Raw genomic sequence first — 9,684 nt, forward strand, 5'->3', positions numbered from 1 at the left:
TATACAATCTGATCCTTTCTGTTCTGTGTGTCCAGCTTTAAACAGAATGCCGTGCGAGCAGATCCTTCATTAGGGATGGAGTCACGCGACCAGGCGTTCCAGTCGCTCCGAGCTCTCGCGATCAGTAAGAAGTTACAGTAAAAAGACGACAGGGTGAGAGAGAGAGAGAGAGAGAGAGAGAGAGAGAGAGTCAAAGAGGGGGAGTGATGGATGTTGATTTTGACGATGCTTTGCTCCGGGACGGAGGAGGAGAGTGATGCGCCCGCACGTCACCGGCTGTGAATCGGTGACGCGGGTTTGGGGCGGAGTTAACGCGTGGAGAAGCTGGTCTCGGAGCAGCAGTGCGGGGGTTCAGCTGACTTTAAAGAGGGTAAGAGTTCACATCCTCCCTGTTATGTTTTCTGCTTTCCCCCCCTGTCCAATCGCTCTCTCTCTCTCTCTCTCTCTCTCTCTCTCTCTCTCTCTCTCTCTCTCTCTCTCTCATGTGTGCGCACACGAACGGGTTTTTTCTGTTTGTTTTTTTTATTTTGTTTTTTTTATTTTGTTTTTTTATTTTGTTTTTTGCACTATGACTACTTACTATGACCACAGTTTGCATCATATCACCCATAATGTATATTATGAGTACTCATGTTATACTGGTACATAAAGAGACTGCTTCTGCCCGCGAAGACCCCGAAGGGGCCAATTCAGATTCTAAATGCAGTTATTTGATGCCACCTAGTGTCGTCAGTAAATTACGCAGAAAAATTCCCTTTTTTAGATCCACTTCACTCACAAAAAGAGATCGATTTTATACATTTCTTTTATAAACAATACATTTAATGCACCTCTCCTCTGCCCTGTCTTAGCTGCAGTCACTTTGTGGACTTTGTAATCACGTAATCATCCACTCACACCAAATGACTAATCAGATAAGAAGACATTTTTAGAAATTACTAAAACCTTTTCTTTTTTCTTTCTTTCTTTCTTGAGAGAGAACGTTTACAAGTTAGTTTATGTATGGGTGAGATACATATTGGACTTTTAGCTTTCATCAGTAAACTTGCCAAACATCCTGACTTCCAGTGCAGATCTACTGTAAATAGATTGTTGTGAAATGCTCAGTATAAACACACAAAAATTATTGTTTTAGCACAGGCTGTAAAATCTATTCTAAATATAAATTAAACAAACCGAATAAATAAACTTATGTTATCCCTCCTCAAATAGCAATAATACAAAGATATATGGGAATTAAATATATACAAGAAAACCAGTGGCTACATGTCTAGCTGAAGAGATGACACCTTCACATGCGCCTCTGCCCTTTCTGTCTCTCATGTTCATGATCTATTGAATTTCACTCAGAGCAGCTGCATTGGCGTATACGCTACTTGATATCCATAAAGCTACTGCATTTTTCAGAGTAGATTTGGTGACTTTGATTATGGTATTAAACTCAGTGTTGCTGTGTGTCTCCATACAGTTGCATTGTTTGATTTTGGTGTATTTATGTGTAGCACAACCATTCTTTTCATTTGTTGTGGATTTCTCAAATGGAATCAGTCTGATGTCCATGGATGTCTTTGATGGCAAGTCAGTGCCATGTAAAAATGTCTGTATGGCCATTTCACTGTTGACTCATGCTCCATGAGTCCTGAGGCTGAGTGTGCTGTCACGTTCTTCCAGACGGCCAGAGCTGCAGTCATCCAGCGACTGCTCGCACACAAAACAAGCCTTGCCCCGCCTGCTAACAAAACACACGGCTGATGTCCAATACCAATCAGCAGTGGAAGGTCAAGGCTAAAGTGTTTACCACACTGAATGTGGATGATGCGTTCCTTCACACTGTTTATTTCACTGACCTCTCCCCTCCCCCGCTCTCCCTCATGATGGGTCCGGTTAATGTTAATCACAGATTTAGGAGTTTACAGATGATAAATCCCTCCTGTTTTTGGTGATCTGGTGCCCTTTATGACTTATCACCAGTGGGGGAGCTGAAAGCGAGCTAATTGGAAACAAAATGAGGGAGAGTTTGGCCAGGAGAGACCTGCTGTGTGGGCAAAACCACCAGGATATGACTGTTTGCAGTGCAGTGGGAGGCAGCTCTGGCTTCCTGCTCAGAAATCTGCAGAATGTTTCTAATGCAAGCTTGATGTCACTTTACTGAAAATTTGCTCTTATAATTCTGAACATGACAAACATTGGTCAAGCTAAAATCTGAATAAAATATAGTGTGAAGGTGGTTGATGAGTTTATATGACATGAGAAAACTACGTTCAGCAGGTAATATGATGAAGCGTATTGTCAAGGAATTACTTGACCAAAAGAGCTTTTAGAAAAGCACACATTATAGTCTTCTAGGAATATCCGGTAGTATTCTCAGCTTTGGCAGTGAATGGGTGTGGTGTAAAGTCATTACGGTAACAAGATTAATGGTTGTGAGCTAAAAGTGCACGGTAGCCTTTCAGATCCTGCAGTGGATGTCGTCTGTTTGTGTTTTAGCAGTGACTGTGTGTAAGTGTGCAGATTCCGAAATGTCATGACCTGACCCAGAGGCCATGATGTAGAAACAAACCATTGCAAATCAAATTGTCCAATTTACCTGCAAAATAACAACTCAATATCTGAACTGTACCCACAGCAAAGTGAAATGTGTAGTGTCTGGATGTGGTTGGGCGAGGCAAAATACATCAATATTTAAAAAAAATAATCAGAATAAAATAAAAACAAAGGGATTGTGCATGTGGAGAAAAGGTTATGGTCAGCATATAACCAGTCCTAAGTTCAAAAGTGAAATATACATGAGCATTAGCATGATTTCTGGAAAAGAAAGAAACATTTGCCATTTTGTGAGCGGAAAGCAAATTAATTGTTACATCTAGCTTCTACCAGTTATTTAATTATGTGGAATAAATGTGCATCCACTTTTATTTCAAAGGGTAGTCCCTATATCCCTGTGATATTTCGATTGTTTAAATACTAATGAAGAATTAATCACAGTTTGTGTCTAACCAGATTTTTCTGAAAAGAAACCTAATCCAGTTACACAAGTTTCAACCTTATATTTATCAAACTTATCAACAACCTAGAATTTTATATCTGATAACTTACTTACAATCTTGCAAAATAAGCTCAATGTGCTTTTGTTAAAAAAAAACAATTAACACCAAAAAATCACAGTAAGCTCCGGAGAATACAGAGAATATGATCCCTGTGACTCTTCTGACTGCAATTGTGTGGGAAGTGTCTAAAGTGCAAGCCTGTCACAATTAGTTTGCTTTAAATTTTATTTTTGAGAATACATCCAACTTTTCTGACACACAGAACAACTTCATCTTGAATAAAATTTCTAGAGTTTTTAACCTGAATACAGTGGGAATCAAGTTTCTGTGAATAAGCAGATGTACACTAGACATTTACTGAATTTTACATATTAAATTAAACTATAATAAGAAGTGTTAACAACAAAGTTTTACTTATTAAAACAAGACATTTAAAAAATGAGCAAAAGTTGATTTTCATGCATTTTACAGTTAAAGAACAAGGAAGTTTCTGCTACAGATTGTTGAACCGGAGCAACAATTAATATTAAAATCAGTATCTTACATTATCATTTATAGCAATTGTAATTTTTACAGTAACTAGTGACTAAAACCTTTTCATGTTTATGTCTCTGGTATTAGATGCTGGACAGTAAAGAGAGCCTGTAGATTGTCACCCTGCTGTGAACCTTGGCAGCCACTGAAACAAAGCTGGTACCTCTTAGGCTCTTTAGCCGGTTCACATCCTGGTCAGAGAGCAACAATAGTTAGTGAGTTAGATTAACACGGCACAGCCTTTGCTTCACCTGTGACCGCTGAACCATCTCTCACCTTTTATTAACCCCAGACAGCTGACCTCTGACTCCTTCAGGCCAGCTGCAGAATTCTTCATGAGGTGGATTTCACGCTTGAGAGACACATTGTGCTACAGGTCAGTGTGCAGTTATAACGCACCGCTAACGCTCGTCTCACTCATGAACAGATTCATCCTGGCGAAATGTTGGGATCCTCATTAGGAATTGTACAAAATCCTACTTAACCTTTGACCTCACTCAGACTAGCACTCATTATCTCGTATGAGATTAACCCACATTGCTTTGTAAATGATAGAATTACATTCAACTCAGCTTTGAACTGTAAACAGTTTTGAAACTGATCAAATAAGATAACATTTTAAACAAGACATATGCTTTAGTCAAACCTTTTAATGTGGACTGCACACATTTCTGACCTGTTTATGCATAAGAGAACTAAAGATGACTGTATTATTATTGTAACATTTTACAGTATTTTAATATTTAAGTGCAAAATTTGAGGCATATTTGCTGGTAGCCTTTCAGTTGATGCTGATAGAGGTCTTTCGGATGAAAGGATCGCATAATTAGTTTGACAGGTTTGTTTATGCCATTACAAAATATTTTTATTGTCCAGTCTCTAAAGTCATGGATAATGAGGGCAATAACATGATGAGTTTCTTACATTGTTGTGTTTTGTTTTTCAGGTGTTAAGGCCAAATAAATTCCCAGGGGGGCGCTGTGCACACCTTACCGTCCGGGTGGAGGCACTAAGTGGTTAATTAAGTGGAATGGAAGAGGATGAAGACATAATTCAAACTTTACTTTAAGATAATATACTTAAGTGTGATTTTTTTGTGCATTTTTATTATTATTTGTGCATCTTAGATTTTTACTCTGTTTCTTTAACCTAATTTAGCAAATCATATCACATTCAGTTCATGGGTTAATCAGTGGCAGTCTGAAAGGGCTGCCACTTGTGGTTAACAGTGCTTTTAGTTACCTTAGGACGTAGGATTGCTTTCGTTTGTTTATTAACAGCTTTGTTTAAAAGTTTGGTACTGATCTTGAGGAAGACTTTACCAGAGGTGAGGTTCAGCTCAACTTAGAAGTGATTCATTTATAGAGCTTGATCTAGTTCTGGATTTACACATTTCTGAGATGCTCCTTTAGCAATGTGATCAAATTGCGCATTTTATGTAATTTCATCACAAAGAGAAATACGCCCCCCAATTTTTTAAAAATAATTTTAAATGAAAACATAAGAAACTAATACAGATCTAAATATCTTTCTGATCCAGAAGATCATTTAGCCTCAATGAAGATTCAGTTAAATCTTTAATGTTGATGAATAAACACCTTGGTCTGCACTTTATCTCTCTTGTGTCTCGTGCTTTAAGTCAAACTCTGCTTACCATTTTATAAATTCAAATTTATCTACTTTTACTTTTTTACTTCTGACTTTATTTACCCCATAGTTTTATATGCACAAGTCAACGTTATATACAGTTAAAATTGTGACTGACCATAACAGTGTCGTCAGTAATCTTTTAGTCAGTTTACATCAGAAAACATCTGTGTTAATGAGTAATTACTATAGCTTTTAACTGTAATGTACAAGAAGCTGAATCACAGTAACTAACAATAAATAGTGAAGTTAAGAATACAAATATATAGAGAGCAATATTTATGATTAACATAACAAACAATGCAAAAAATATTACAGGTGTGATTTTATTATTATTATTATTATTATTATTATTATTATTATTATTATTATTATTATTATTTATCAGGAAATGAAGAGTTTCAAACACACTCTCTTTTCATGACAGGCTATTTTTTTTTTTTTCAACATGGCATCAAAGAATTAGTTGAGTGTTTTAACAGCTGTCATGTGGCTGGCCATGTGTCATTTATGCTGGTGGTTTTTCTTGCCCTAGTTAGTGAGATGCAGTGATATTCTTAAAATGCAACTGTGAGGCAGGCTGGGAGGATTTGCTGTCTCTAGGAAGTTTCTTTGTGCTTGATCAGTTGATCTGTGGCCACTGCGGGGAGGTAATGCTGGGATGTTTTGATGTACTGGATGCTACATTAGTTCAGACGGCAGTGTGAAGGCCAGGAGGGACATGGACAGTTGGGGGCTAAGTGTGAATGAGACAGAAATTTAAAGAAACCAAAGAGTCTTTCTTGGTACTTTCCAAGGTCAGGTGGCATACATGACTATAATTCAGAGAGACTGTGCTTTTGCATCTGTCTGCATCGAAGGAAAAGTTATCGAAAGCAGGCTGAAAGTGTAGTCCTTTAGAAAAAAGGCATTATGTATTGAAAATTGGATAAAGTATAATGTTTTTTTTTTTTTTAAAAAAAATTGGCACTTGAATTGTGAAATGGTGAGATTTTGCAACCACTTTTTTCTGCACCACCCACTTAGCACTGACTTGCTTCTACATTTTCGCAGCTCAAACACACCAGACACAAACCCTCCCTCTCACTTTTCTACCAGAAGACCAAATGTCATTCACAGCAAAGACATTTCTTTTGTCCTTCACAGCACCACATTTCCTCAGACTGAGAACACTGTCCGGTATTTTGATTGATCATGTATTTGTATCTATTCATAGAGGCCAGATTCATCATTCCAATTTGTCAAGTTGCTGGTGTGCCAAGTTAATTATGTGCAGGAAAGCCAGAAAAAAGAGGACAGCCTCCTGTTTAGACTCATCTGAGGTTTCCCTACCTCACCTCGTCTCCAAACGAGCAGCCAAAGCTTCACTGGGCTGCTGGAGCTGTTTGGCACCATGGGTAATTAGTGTGATGAATGCTTTAGTGGAACAAATAGTGGCAGTCGGCTGTCTCGCTCATCGTGTGGCTGTGCTGTCATAGCTCTGGGGCTGCGAGCTCATCAGGGTAATGGATGATTCTGCAACAGAGCCATCCCTCAAACAACAGCGCCACCACTGAGCAGGAAACGGGCCTCTTTTTTTAGTCGACAAAAAAAAATCTTGAGTCTTGAAGGTATATGGATGTCAAGTGCTTTTTAGAAGGTTACCAACAACCAGTAACAGTTAAATCTGGAAAAATGAAATTGAAGTATCTCGTGAGGTATAATCGGGTGAAATGTAAAAGAATAGCCCAGTGCATTATTCTAAATATGCATTTTTTCTCTCTAAATAGGGCTAAATATATGGATATTCAAACATCTTACTAATCCTCTGTGGGATTCTGTCCTATGCCTGGGCTGTAGAGCTGTCGCCGTAGAAATGATGGATCACATTATTAGATTAGGGGAAAGCAAGGACGGGCTACAACTGGATTTGCAATTCAGAGTCTCTTTTGTATATGGACCTTTTCTGCATCAAAGGAATGGCCCTAATTGGGCCTCTGTCATTGAGTCAGAGATTGTTTTTTAACAATGCAGGAAACCTTGCAATAAATCAGGTCAGCTGTCTGAGCCACGTCACTGGACAAGGCATTAGTCAGATATGCAGAATGTTCTCTTTGCATACAATGTAAAAAGAATTCATCATCATTTACGAGCACAGTTGCAAGCCCACATCTCCTAATTCTTCCAACAAACGAAGGACATATGGTGATTTTTGTCTCTTGGATGAACCCCAGGGCAGAGGCAGCCTTGAAGGTCTGGCTCTGTGTGCTGTCATTTGAGTACCAGCTAATGGCTTATGCTTACTCTGTGCTTTGACTTTTCAACCCACTGTGACAGAGAATAATATGATTCACACAAGGGTGAATTCTCAACCATGTCATCCATGTAGCGGAAGCTGCCGCAGACAGGTAATCCATAGCTGTATCAGGGAAAAAAACACCAGTTCACTGAATTGTTTCGATGGCAGCCAGACCCAAGGCTAACAGAGCATGAGAGACAGGCGAGGTCGTGGAAAGGTTATTTTTTAGGTTCAGGAGGTGAGACTTTGGGGACGTGGACACGTCAGTCTTGCAGAGTCCGCGGGTCAATGTGAAGACAAGTGGAAGACACATTTCTCTGTCAGCACGCAGAGAGCCCGCACGGGTTCAGGCTTTTGTCGTGAAGTCCCAAGTCATTGAGTCAATAGCCAAGGAACATGACACAACCTCTCACAGTCACACGGCATCAAGCGGAACAGGGAATGGCATGCTTTCCATTTCACTGCACCGTGGCCCTGGCGAGACCTCGTCTGCACTCGAGAAACAGGAGAGCTCTCAGCCCAGGCTCTCGCATAAAAGCAACGCAGCAACCTGGCCCCGAACACGTACCTGGCTCGCTCACAGCAGCAGTACAAGATGATTCACCGGTCAATCCATAACCCCGGCTATTATCTCCACTGGCTGCTGTAGCGCGGCGAGATGCCTGTGGATAACCAGAGGGCTTGGATGAAAGGAAATTAGATCATGGCAAAGCACCAGCACATTTCGATTAAACTGATGTCAGGATTTATCTTCTTCCGTCAGTGCGTTTAGATGGGAAAAGAAAATGTAACCTTTAACCCCGGCTGATCAAGCACTGACCGAGTGAATAGCCCTTTATCACAAGAATAGCGTTACATGCAATGTAACAAACTACATCATTTTGTCTGCGTGTGAGAAGAGTGAATAAAAAAATACATATCTTGTATGCTGCATCATTATCTAGTGCTGCCTTTAGCAACATTCTATTTGTGACATTTAAACAATACAAACGTGTTCTCTTCACAGGCTGCATGTTTATAGAGCATTGCTTATTTTTCATCCAATTAACAGTGCTAAAAAAAAATCACTTCTATGTTTTTAATCATAATATGATAAATTAGATTTATCATGGGCCAGGCTGGAAACCAGCACCACAACAATGCTCAATCTTTAGACCACTGCTGTAGCATCATAGCAATGTGGCTCTTTCTGTTTCAGTAACCATATTTAGTTTACACATGGATAAATCTACCACTGCTTTTGTTCAAAAGGAATTCCTCAACAACTATTAGATGTATGTCCATGAAGTTTTCTTTTATCAGTTCACCCCTGAACAATATCTGTTCAAAGACCACATGACCTGAAGAATATAACGTTTCCATCAGCCAGTGGGGAAAATATGCCTTCAGACGTTTCTTTTCTTTTCTTTCAAATAACAAAAAAGAAAAAAATTCTACTTATGGAATGTCTGCACAGAAGATCATTATTTGTGCTTAAAATAAAGACACCATTTCTGCAGGGTTGACATCTTAAAGAAAACCTTGAAGTCTAAAAGAGCTGCTAGCATTGCTGTAGTGAATTCTCAGTCAAGGCATCTTTTAATGCAATATCTCTGGCTGGATTAAGTGGCGGCATGCTGGTGCACCACCACTCTCACACTGAATAAGAAAGTTAACAGCTCATACCGTTCTGTAGCCCTTATGTGTGGAGTTTGCATGCTCTCCCTGTGCCTGCCAGTGTTTCCTCACACAGTCCGAAAACATTCATGCTAGGCAATTGTTGATTCTAAATTAGCTGTAAGTGTTATTAATTAATAATCCTTTGCTAACTCATCAGACAAGTTCGTATTACAAACAAAAATAGTATATTTAATGTATTTACAATAAACATACAATCATGTAATTTCCAAGAAATATACAGAACTAAAGCTTTTAAATATAAATTTATCATTTAAAGAAAAAAATTGAAAACAAATACCAAGAAGCAACAGAGCATATCTAAAAAATCTTTGAAAATATAGGTGATATATTCTTATTTCATTACCCTTTTCTTTTGCAAAGGTCCCTTACAAAGAATCCTACAATTCTCATTTTGACTACCACCAACAGCATAAGCAGACATGTCATTTTAAAGCCGTCACTGTTAGCATAATGTTTCTCTCAAATCAAAGGCAACATGCTGCCTAAAGGCTCAAAACA

The 9,684-nt window shown here is 38.8% G+C and overlaps 1 long non-coding RNA gene across 1 annotated transcript; it reads left to right on the forward strand.

Moving 5' to 3' along the window:
• The first annotated feature begins 172 nt into the window (after positions 1–172).
• Positions 173–5,236, forward strand: LOC102297837. Its single transcript, XR_315248.2, has 3 exons — positions 173–370; positions 3,874–3,957; positions 4,528–5,236. It is a non-coding gene; the product is annotated as an uncharacterized LOC102297837 (long non-coding RNA).
• The last annotated feature ends 4,448 nt before the right edge of the window (positions 5,237–9,684 follow it).

The sequence above is a fragment of the Haplochromis burtoni genome, unplaced genomic scaffold (assembly GCF_018398535.1).
Source record: "Haplochromis burtoni strain Fernald_Lab_line unplaced genomic scaffold, NCSU_Asbu1 Contig_2, whole genome shotgun sequence".
Classification (NCBI taxonomy): domain Eukaryota; kingdom Metazoa; phylum Chordata; class Actinopteri; order Cichliformes; family Cichlidae; genus Haplochromis; species Haplochromis burtoni.